The 12,011-nt window shown below is 36.0% G+C and overlaps 1 long non-coding RNA gene across 2 annotated transcripts in view; it reads left to right on the top strand.

The window, feature by feature from the left end:
- The window catches only part of LOC130158144 (uncharacterized), a 22,166-nt gene extending 10,400 nt beyond the window's left edge, over positions 1-11,766 (top strand). The window contains exons 3-4 of one of the 2 annotated variants that reach the window (XR_008825183.1): positions 1-1,263; positions 1,559-11,766. The exon at positions 1-1,263 is cut by the window's left edge and continues 7,571 nt beyond it. This is a non-coding gene — a long non-coding RNA (uncharacterized LOC130158144). The other variant, XR_008825182.1, reaches the window with a different exon arrangement.
- Positions 11,767-12,011: the final 245 nt, after the last annotated feature.

Below are 12,011 nucleotides of genomic sequence, written 5' to 3' on the forward strand. Positions count from 1 at the left end.
CCTTTTGCTTGAAGAAGAATGTCGTCTGTCCTGTATGTTATCACTTTCCAACTCTGAAACTGAGATGGGGGAGGGAAGGGAAAAGGAGCACCACACTATTAATATTTGCTACTGCGCTGATTTTGCATTACCTCCCACTGAGCAAAGCAAGGAGTAGCATTAGTGTTGCCTTGTCTGCTCATCACTTTGGCAAGAGGAGAATTCCTCAATAGCAGACAATGCTGCACATGTCAGGAAGTTAAAAATATGCTTCGGTTCTAAACCTCTATTTCAGATTATATTTTATTGTAACCAACCAGGATCAGACTCTTCATCAAATGGCACTTAGAAATACCGCTCACTGCAACTCTACTGAAAGCCTTACCAAAGATGCATTTACTTGAGATGGCAAAAATGCACACTAGTATGCAGCATGGAAAGGTGTTTGCTTTTGTTTCTGCAGGTCATGGAGGAGACTGGTAGATTATCTGTATTATGGCACTAGAGAGGTTGCAGGTAATTTTTAGAGACATCTTACAACAATCTGACTGAATACTAGAATGCAAAGTGGGGGATGAGCAAATGAACAAAAGGTGCTCTGTAAAATTTTTTTCAGGACTAGTAAGTATTGAAAAGTCTAGATTATGTTACCAAAACAATTGTAATCACTGCCAAATTATTATTATTTTCAGTTGCAACTGGTTTGGGAAATATAAAGGCATTTTTAACTTTGGTATGTTTGATAATATTGTAATGATTTAGAATACAACTCCATACTATATCTGGAGCTAAGTGAAGAGGCAGCATTATTAGCTGCCATAGACTAAAATACCTTGTGGAGACACAGTTGCATGCAGCCCATGGAGTATAAAGTAAGACTAGTGACTGTGCCTGGAATGGAAAACACTGAGCAGATAGGAACATGATTTTAGGTAAAGACTTGCAAAATTAGTGCATGGCAATGATGCATGGCAATGACAAATTGAAAAAATTATGTAAAAAACATCTTGAGTTGAAAGGAGCATGTCTGCACCAGCTCTGGTCTACTTTGGAACATGTCATGGCACTGGAAAAAAGAATGTAACTTGTCAGTCTGTAGTTTAGTGTCTCATTTTTTTATTGGCTGCAGTTGTTAGCAGGTTAAGCAACAATTCACACTATTTGAATGGTTCTATTTGTTGCTAGAAATGCAAAACAATTTTGACTGAATGGATTCCTGGCCTTCAAAGAAAGAGGGTGAGAGAGACCATCAAGAACTCTTAGAATATGATAAAACAATGTTTGGTGAGTGGAAACTTAACAGGGGAAGTCCTTAACAGGGGAAGTAGAGCATCTCCAAAGCTTTCTTGCAAAATGTTATATATGTTCCTCCTTGGTTATTAATCTTAAATTAGGGATTATGATGATGATTTTTACTTTCAAATAACGCCAGCCACCACCTTCCCTTGAAAATGGTTTCTCCGTGATATTCTTAATACTAATGAATTTGAAAACCAGATAGCCTCACTATCAGTCTTCTCGTAGTGGGAAAACTTCAAAAGCAGCAGAGGTTATAAACTCTTGTGTGTCTTTATTTCAGAGATGAAATTTTGAGTCCTTTGAGTGGTGCATGCTGGTGCAATATTTAGTATATTTAGTACCATGCAAAATAGAGACAAGCAGCCAATTTTTCTTCTGCATCACTTCAACCACTGGACCTCTACTACCATTACAGTGAGTCAGCAGAAAAGAGAATTTTCTTCCTTCATCTCATGGAATCACAGTCTTCATTAAAGGAAAGGAAGAGATGATAAAATGCGTACCCATTTGTATTTATGTTTTCATGCATATAAAATTAATTATAGAGCTAATATTCTGTTGTGTATGCAAGACTTCCAGATCCATGAAATTTGGCATTCTCCAGATAGAAACACAGGCGCAATAGGAGTTAATATTTTCCATAGCTGGCTTTGAAAAGAAAAAATTTGTGTTTAGTGAAAGTATTACACTTGGGTCTTAGCTGAAAATGAACAGAAGCCACTGGAATTTTTTAGGGTAATGTCAACAGGGCTAGAGACAGGTCCAGTAAGATATACCTAAATTGTTTGTTAGGACACTCTACAGATTTCTAGATGATATATATATTTCAAAGATAAAATATTATTGAAATTTATGTATCCTTATCATTAGTTTCTAAGAGCATGCACTGTGTGTATAGTTATGAAATTCTGCTTTACAATTTTTGAAACAAATCCAAAGTGCTACTCATGATTAGTGTCTTCAAACTGTGTAGAGCAGTTTAAAAAAAAAACAACCAAAACTAAACTGCTCACCAAAATTACCTCTATGTAACAGTAACACTACAACTATATTATGAAATGAAGGTAAAAGGGAAGACAGGAAGACAGTGTTACTCATATGGTCAGAGAGACTCCTTTGTTGTTGTCTTTAATTCTAAACTTCAGTATATTCAGAAGCTTCAGTTCTTTCAAGTTATTTTTTAGTGTAAATTTCTGATGTGAATATTTTCTTGTAACACTATTTTACTTCAAGGTACTGAACCTCAATTATGAATTTTGTGTAATGCTATAGTATAATGAAGTGCTGGTTGTTTATTACTAGTCCTAGTATTTAAAACAAAACAAAACCCCACCAAAGGGTTAGAAATACAAATCCTGTTGAGGTCTAATGGAGACTTGTGGTCTTAAGTACCTAACGCTTCCCTTTAACTACCAGAGATTCCCCTGTAATCTTGTTCTTTTGTGAGTAATCCCCATAATTTGCACAACCCATTTGTGTATGCTGTGCATACACAATTCTTCATAGCATTTTTTTACATACTGGATTCCAGAACAAATTGGAGTTAAATACAGTGGGAAAGAGAATTGTGCATAACAGTCAGCAAACCACTCTTCTCACTAATAGAGCTAAGAAAAATGTTAGAAAAGAGAGGAATTATTTTCAGCTAAGATTTGTAATTACAGAGTCAGTGAAGCACAGATACAAGCAAATAGTTGCAAAAGGAAGAAGGTGCAGAGAAGGCTTCTGAGTCATAGAAGGAAATATTCCTGAAGATTCCATAAAAGTGGAAGGAACAATTTGGGATCAACTGCTTACATCACTGGAAAAAAAAAAAAGGCAAATTAAGAGCTTTGAAAATGAGAGACAACTTTTACCTGATGTATGAAATAACTAGAAAGGCTTGTGGTTTTGTGAGGAAGCATGAAACCCAATACTTACCTTTATTTAAAATAAATGTTTAACATAGGCTTTTAGAATAGAAGATGGATTTTTCTCCCCTGCCCTGAAACAGGAAGATTCCCTAGCAGTCAATATGCAATAGATTAAAACATCCAAAAACTGTACTTGCTTCCTACTGTGTATTTTGACTGCAGAACCTTTGCAATAATGGAGTGTTCAGGATTTTAATTGTGGTGGGGATGGCATCATTAATGTTCCTCAGACACCTTTAAACATCCCTGCTCTATAGCTTCAGTAACTTCACAGCGAGAGAACGTTTTGCCTGTGCTGTTTATGTTATGCCCTAAGAAGTAAATACAGAGCAACATGATGTTACCTACATTGGTCTGCAGCTGAAGTACCTGTCTTCCCCTGCCCCCTCGCCAGAAATGCAGGAATACTGGCTGAATGGGTCTGAATATAAGGTGAGAATATTGCTTCCGCAGTAGCTATAGTCTGTGGAAAAGCTCTGCAGGAGTTCTTGTGATAGCAAAGCTGGTGATTCAGGGAAACTTGTAAAGATAAGCAGAAATGTGGGCCAGATTCCCTGTGCTCAGGTAGCATGCTGATAGGCTGTGGCCAGAGATGGCTTTGGTGTATAGCTCTAAGCAACTTTCTGAATTTCTTTTTTTCCCATTTCATAATCTGTTTAACCAGTAAAACTTTTACAATTAAGGAATCAAAACTAAATTAACCCGGAAAAAAGTGTTGTGAGGAAGTTCTCACTTTTTGTTTACAGGGATGATTTTCATTATTTATAGTTTTTGATGGCTTAGGAAAACAAAACTGCTTTGTGATGGTGGATGACAACTTACTTCTGATGAATATGAAGTGATGCTTTATGCAATAACTTTATCTAGCCAGGTAGAACCTTATTAATTTTTAAAATGTGTTTCAATATCTCCTTTACATTTCAGTTTACCGTGTTGCAGTAAATTATCAGTGATGTTCTTGGATTTAATCTGAAGATTTATATAATTGTGCTTGAGATGAGGTGATAATTTTAATTGAAACATCCATTTTGAGGCACAGATACATATACATGTATCTGAAGCTAAAAGTGAAAACTGCTGGGCTTGAAATACCATAATCAATTGTCCTTTTACAAGAGGTACTAGGAACAATTACATAACTATTCCTAATTTCTTTTGTACATATTGGAATCATGGAATCATTTAGGTTGGGAAAGACCTTTGAAAGACAGTAACTTTATCTTTAAAACTTAGAAATCATTAAAAGCCCTAAGAAAATTCTGAGGTTCTGCTGTCACTGTGGATGTCTTTGGATTATTTTTTTCCCAAAAAAAAGATAGAGGCCAGTCATTGTCCTTTTTATGTTTAATCCCTGCCAAAAGATCCTCCAGTTCTTTCATTTAGATTAATTATTTACAATATCCTATTCTGCAATGTTATGTAACAGTTCTATGAAACACTTGTTTTTCCAGACGGTTCTCCAGCACTACTCTTACATAAGAAGGTGATAAACTAAAAAGTAAGAATTAATGCACTAGCACTCTCGGTCTGTGATTTCTTTTTCTTCTGTATATGTGCAATGCTGTACGTGAATAATAATACCGCTCTTTTCTGTGACTTTGCGTCTTGATTTTGTTACTTTTCATGCATAATCCCAGCAGCAAGGTATATGCTATATTTTAAACAGAAGTACTGCCCACTTCTAATTCTGCAGACTTTGTAATGCAGGAGGTCAGACTAGATGATCATACAGGTTCCTTCTGGCCCTAAATCCTATGAATGAAATTGTAACCTCAAGTGGGAAGGATATCTCTAAAAATGCCTTATTTATGCATGCTTGGAATTTCAATAGTATTTGGCTTTGTTAGAGATCAACTGAAGAGACTGTGGGTCTATAGAAGTATCAGTTTATGCAGATCCTGTCACCTGCAGAGCTGAACTTTCTGATGGTACTGGTTGTACTATTGCCTAAGGGCATAGCCCTTAATGCAAACCCCACAGAGGTAAATCTGAGATTTTTAGATTAAGACCCTGTTACGTGATGTCATATTAATGTGCAGTCTTACCACCATGAAGTTTCAGTTTTCTGGGAGTTAGTAATTTTTTAAGATGGTTTGAAGTTCAAACAACAAACAGTGATTCAAAGATCCATTACTCATAATTCTGAATGCACACCTTTTAATTATTTCTGCCACTTTATACAGTTATTTCATACCATGCTTTTACCTTTTATGAAGTGGACTATCAATTAGCTGCATTGGAAAACTGAAGCAAATGCAGTACCAGCCCCAGCTCCTCCAGATCCAGTAGAAGAAATTACTTTTACTAAACTGCTTTATCATTTACAACACTCAGCAATTCTGGGAGGGAACGAGAATCTCTTAACAAGAGAAATCATGACAGTAAGGTATGCAGAGGCAGTAGAGCTATAGTGCAGGTTATTGCTGGGTTTTGGTTGTTTTTCTTCTCAGCCAAATAACCATGATTTTTTGCATTCAGCCATCTAAGCTGAAGGTGTTACTAGAAAATTTTTTAGGGGAGCCATTAGCTATGGAAAAGAGATAAGGTCAGCTACTAAGGTGTGAGCTGAGTACTCCGAAAGTGATACCCAGTTCTTTACTATAGCACAGATTTTGGGTATGACCTTGAACAACTCCGGGGGAGCTCTCAATCCATTTAAGTAAGTAGTAGTTGTGCCACTGGGATTTCTTTTTTTTTTTTTTTTTTTTTAGTTTCTCCACATGAAAAAGAAGAGAAATAGGAAAGTGATAGTTTCCTCAGGATGTTGTGAATATAATAGTGTAAAGAATGCACGTGAGATGTTAGGGTTGCCCAAACAAATGCAGGAATTATATGTAGTATACAACAGCAATTAACTAAAATAAATTAATCCAATCTAGGAATAGTTGTGAAAATGTATCACCTCAACTTCTTCCTGTATCACTCCTTTATTCCTCTGACATCAATGTCTTTTCCTTTGGAATTAGTTCTCTTTAAAATATGTCTATTAACTACTCCATTCTGTTTGTGGTGTTCATGTTTAGTTCTGTAGTTGTAGTCACAGCTTGCTGTCCTGCTTCTTCATGCATTTCTTGACAATGGCTTTGAATAAATTTTCTTTTATTTTCATCCTGATTCTCCTGTACCATAATCACTGAACTGAAAAATAATTTCTTATATTAAACCCATTATCTTTCTACCCTAAATTTCTACTTTTAGACTGTTTAATGCTATATCTAACTATGAGTTTATATGTTGCCTGCCAGAAGTCCTGATCTCAGAAAATTCTGGAAGCCACTGTAGTACAGTGATAAAAATATGTATTTATAAAAGCCTTAATGTTACTGTTGGAGCATTTCTGAAATAAAACTTCTTAATCAGTTTTATCTAATGGGATTCTCACTGGATATTTTCTATGTAAGTTGCTTGCAGGCTGAAGCACTGTTTATTACTGAAAAGTTTTAGAAATGGAGACTTCTGTTACTTTTTTCCAAAGTTAGATTATTAAGGACATAATCATTAGAAGTAGCTGAAGTGTGTTTGCCTGAAAAATATCATAATGGTAATGGTAGTTCAAGTGGTTGCCCCTTCTGTGTGTTCATTTTAATGTACAGCAGAAGTTAGTTACTCATGTAGAAACAGAGATCAAAGGGAGAAAGCCAGATGCTATTTCTGTTACTTCTGACTGTTCTTAAACAAATGTAGTTGTCTAGCAGGAGAAGATGTGTCTCTGAAAATTAATGATGTAATTATTACTGAAACTACAGTTAAGGGACAAAAGTGATGTTACATAGCTATCGCTAAGGATCTTTACTTACTGTTCTGCCTTCTATATGTAGTGAAGTATAGCAAAAATGGTCCTACATGATTTTCCTTATAGTTTGTTTTCATTGCATCCATTCTGAGTGAATTGCATGAGATTTCGTGAGACCTAGTTCCACCAAAAACTGTTCATTCTCAGCTTGGATCCAACTGTGTGATGTATTCCATGTTTAACAGCTCAGAAGACCTATGAGGAAAGATTTTAAATGGCTACAGAATAGGTTTGTTTGTTTCCTTGTTTTATCGTATGCATTTAAAAAGAAGGTTTCTACTTTGTGTTGAATGCTTAGCTTTAACTGTTTACCAAGAGAGGGCTGCTAGGTCACTCACGTATTTTATTCTAGTAGTACTGTTGTAGCTGTGATCAGCTATTGATATAAGTTGAGCAAATATTTTGTAGAAAGCAGTGATATCTTTTATTGGAAGAATACCAAAAGATAAGAGATGCCTTCAGGAATACATGCATTAGGCAAAGGCTTTTTCTCCCCAAGCCATGTCTTTTTCCTCTCAGTATATATAAAAGATATTATCTCCTGCTGTATGTTTTGCACCTTGAGCTAGAAATTTGTTTCCTTCTCGATATATTTATGATATTAATACTTATTTGTGTTTGTTAGTCACTTCCCCATAGCTGCTTTTATTGACCTGTTAACATATGGATTAGTGTCTGGACATTTTGAAGTTTAAATGAACCAGTTTCACTGGTTTGTTAGGAAGTGCTTGGAACTGTCAGTCGTTTTCCTCTTTTTTGGGCCATGTTTCTTTGTATTGAGGTCCTTAGCATTCTCATGTTCCTTGCATTTATGAAAAGTCCAGGACTCCTGCTAGTGGATCTTGATCTGTATATTATTTAAAGAACTTTAAGACAAACCAGCCAATGAAAAGCCACATACTTTCTGCTATGTCACTTAAAATTTGGAAAGCTAATTACACAGAAAAGACCTTGCTATAGTTTTTTTGAAAGTATGATGTTGTCATTCTAATTATTATCTATTGATACTGTCATTATAATCACCATTCATTAACAGGAATATCAACTTCATTGTGTGTTTCTGTCATCAGAACTGTAAATAGGTTATATTTGGGGTTGGGCTGTTTGTGGTAACTTACAGAGTTACTTTCCAAAAAAAGGGTGTGGAAAATGCTAGTAGCTTAACCTTTCATCTCAATAACTGTAAGAATCTCTGATATATAGATACATAGCATGATTAAACTGCATCTTATATCTTCAGATGTTTTCTAATGTAATAAAGCATTAACATGAATGCAGATGATCATACCATATAAGTATACTGGCTTCACTGCCTTTCTATTCAGAAGTCATTTGTTAAATCTTCAGCTGATAGAAATGACCGGTTTAGAGATGATGGTTGTTTATTTTCTCTTTGCAGTGATAGCTGAGGTCTGTTTTAATAATATCTCATTATACAAGACTATTCAGTCAACTTGTGTCTTTGTCCCTGTTTTAAAAATATATACAAGTGTTCCTACATATATTTCAGGTGCCATCCAGATTTCTCTTACAGTATGTACCTCCTGATAACTGCACCTCTGCTGTTTCCCAGTTGCCATCCTTGGAATGTCAGCAAATAACATCAACTGTGTTCTTCTCCTTTAGACTTTCAGATTTAGTGGGTATTTTTTCCCTGCTCTGCTTGGATTTCCTTCCAAGGGTTCCCCTCCCCCTCATCTTTAGTTTACAGACTTCTCCAGTGCTTTTTTTTCTGTGCTGATTGCAGGAACACCCACCTTTCTGTGGTTTTAGTAGAGCCTTTTATGCTCTTTTCTCTGTACCAGCCCTCTAACCAGATATTTAGGCCAGTTATTCTGTTCAGTTTCATTATTCTGCTCCCACAACTACAGTAATAGCCCACTTGAAAGATCGCTTGGCTTCTTTTACTGTTGAGACTGCTTGCTAGTTCCCAGAATGGCATCTGCACATCCTGTGATCTTCTGTTTCTGTTGTGGTTTTTTTTTTTTCTCCAGAGTTTTATTTAAAATAAAAAGAGGCGGGGTATAAAAGGAAAACTACACACATATAAATGAGTGGGGGGTGGGTGGGGGGAGGAAGCCTAGATATCAAATACGTGCTTTCAGGAAGGGAAATTCCAACACTGGCAGTTTGCAGGAGACACTGAATATCAAATACTGTTTTCAGTACATTTTCCACAACAGGACTATGAATATGATTCCTACTGAGATTCCTAGAGCAAGTGTTGCCTGCTCTTTATTTTGCAGTCACAAAGTATTAATTCCACCTAGAATTACAAAATGGCACCCAGAAAACCTTTACTTCTGTTTTGTGCATGGATATTCAAATTTGAAGCTTTCACTTCAAATGTCTTTGTTAAGTAAATGTTTTAATAATGTGTAGACACTTCACCTGATAAATTTCATATCACAGTCGTAATGTCTCCCAGGTTATAGATATAACTTAAATTTCACTTTAGGGTTTAAAAAGTCTAACTTTTCCGCCTGCTTTCCTCTTTCCTCTTTCTTTTTTTTTTTTTTTGCCTTTCATCTTCTGTTTCCATCACTAATACATTAAAGTATTTGGCCTCTTCACCCTTATCTCTTCTGTATTAAAAGACTGAAGATACACAAGATACACAGAAATATTTAATACTTATTCCTTGTGTGATAGTTACCGTTAGATGAGAGTTTTAAGACTGGATTTCACTCATGATGTCTTGTTAAACCTCCCTTTATAGTATATGTAGGTTATGTTGTTCTTAATACTGAAATTGTTTATCTGAGATTAAAATGGTGTACTGTTCTTGAAAAACAAAGTACTCTGTTCAACAGATTTGCATGTAACTTGTTCATATCTGTTCCAGCTCTTTTTTTCCTCCTTCTGTAATTAATGTTTTTTTCAATTGTGCAGTAAAACACAGATGACTCCAGTTAGGGATTTTTTTACCCAAATACTGCATCAAACATTGGAAGAATACCATATACTTCTAAAAAGGAAAACAAAACCAAATGTCCTATATCTTTTTCCATCTTATAAATAGCAAAAGTGTGCATCTGTGAAGGATATAGCTCATTGCCACTTACACAGACAGTGTGAACATGATGTGCTTAAATGATCAGAAATTTTTTGCCATAGGTTCCTTAATTACCTTAACTTTTAGAAGGTTTTAATTTCTGTCCTTTCAACCAAAGAAAACGTGAGCCTGAAACTGTATAAAATACATTACTGACAATACTGGTGTTACTTGCAGAGGGGAGGATCAACCACACGTAGAAGAGTTCTTTTTACGTGGTGCTCCATGCTGCGATGAGCTGATGCTCTTTCTCAGTCAGCTCCCTAATGAACAGGTGCCTTGTGCCACTATGGTTGCCTTTCTTGTTAGCACTTTTAGTAGAGAGGCTCATGATTAAACGGGCATTTCTCAAGGTCAGGGATAAATTACATACCCGGGAGAGCGTGAATAAAAATTGCATTGCTATTCTCTGTACTGTATCAATTCAGAAAAGAGAGGACTTCACTTACCAGAGCTCTCAGTCCAGCACCTTTCACAGCCAGTCAGCTCATTTAAAGAAAATACTGAGAATTCTGAATTTCTTTATTTATTTTTATACACACAAATAATGTGGTGAAAAAGTTCTCTATAATGAGGGGGCTGTTATAAATTGCATATGACAAACTGTTTCTATATTCTATAGAGAAGGAAGAACTGTTGCTCATTTATTTTTAGTGATGTGGTGAACTAGAAAATAGGATGCAGGCCACATTTGTACTTTCAAATAAGTATCAAATAGTAAACTGTTTTGTTTGTAGAAATACATTCCGTTAAAAGATGAACCCCTCCATTTCTCTGTATTTCAGAAGATTAAACTCATGATCCGTTTTCAAATCACAGAGACGATGACTGAGGGGTTATGTACCTAAAATAATTTTGTGGATCTGCATGTATCTTCTTAGAGGCAAGAAGCGATTTGTGGAGAAAAGTGAGGATAGGGCCCAGGCCTAGAACCACTGTTCAGTGGACCGTGCTGATTGAGTATATTTGCATTTTCTTTTTTTATTAAAAACAATTTATTTGAGTTATTAAAACCTCCCATGTGTCCAAAAAGCAGAATATTTTAATCTTTTTCCAATTCATTCCAATTTGTTCTTGGTATATCTCCAAACTACAGTGCCTAAACTTTTAGCTATATAATGAAGTCCATAGTTTTGAGGTTATGTTTTTGCACAGATAAAAAAAAAATTGCTTGGCATCTTACATTTACTATGTAAGGTGTATAATCCCACTTATAATGTATTTTTGTTCAAGTATTAATGGCCCCAACTATTTGGGACTGCAGTTTAATCCAGCAATTCCTGTACCTAGTGTACATGAGAATGCCAAGTTCTGTTTCAATGTTCCTTATTAAAGAATCTCAAGTGAATCCAAACATAGTGATCAAAAACAGTCTTCTCTTCCCTAACTGATTTTCAGAATGAGAGCGCACCATCCCAAGCCACTGGGATGCCATCATAACATCCCAAGCCAAACGGGATTGCCTATTACTACAACATAGACTTTTCAGCCTTTTGGGAGACTATATGTATACTTATTCTGTGTTTCTAGGCTTAAGCAAGAGAGATAAATACCCTGGCATGCTGCCTTTGTACTCTTCCACATTGGTGGTTTTGTGGGATTTACTTCAAACCATAATCTACTAGTTCTGTATGTTGTAAAATCTTGTCTCAGTGTAATGAAGGATGACAGAAAATAAAGGACATTGCTTTTCAGTAACAACTGAAGATACCTTCTCGTTTTCTCTGTTTAAGACTTGTGAGGTACATTTAGGGAACATCCAGCAGGTGGATATTCCCTGAACAAACTGTGGCCCTTGGAGAGCCTGCGCTGGACCAGGTTTGTCCTGAAGAACTGCAGCCCACAGAGAACCCATGCAAGAGCAGTTCTGGAAGGACTGCATCCTGTGGGAAGGACCCGGGTTGGGGCAGGTGAAAAGTGTGAAGAGGAATGAGCAGCAGAGAGGAACCATCACAGACTACAAACCCCCTTA

This window comes from Falco biarmicus, chromosome 13 (genome assembly GCF_023638135.1).
Source record: "Falco biarmicus isolate bFalBia1 chromosome 13, bFalBia1.pri, whole genome shotgun sequence".
Classification (NCBI taxonomy): Eukaryota; Metazoa; Chordata; class Aves; order Falconiformes; family Falconidae; genus Falco; species Falco biarmicus.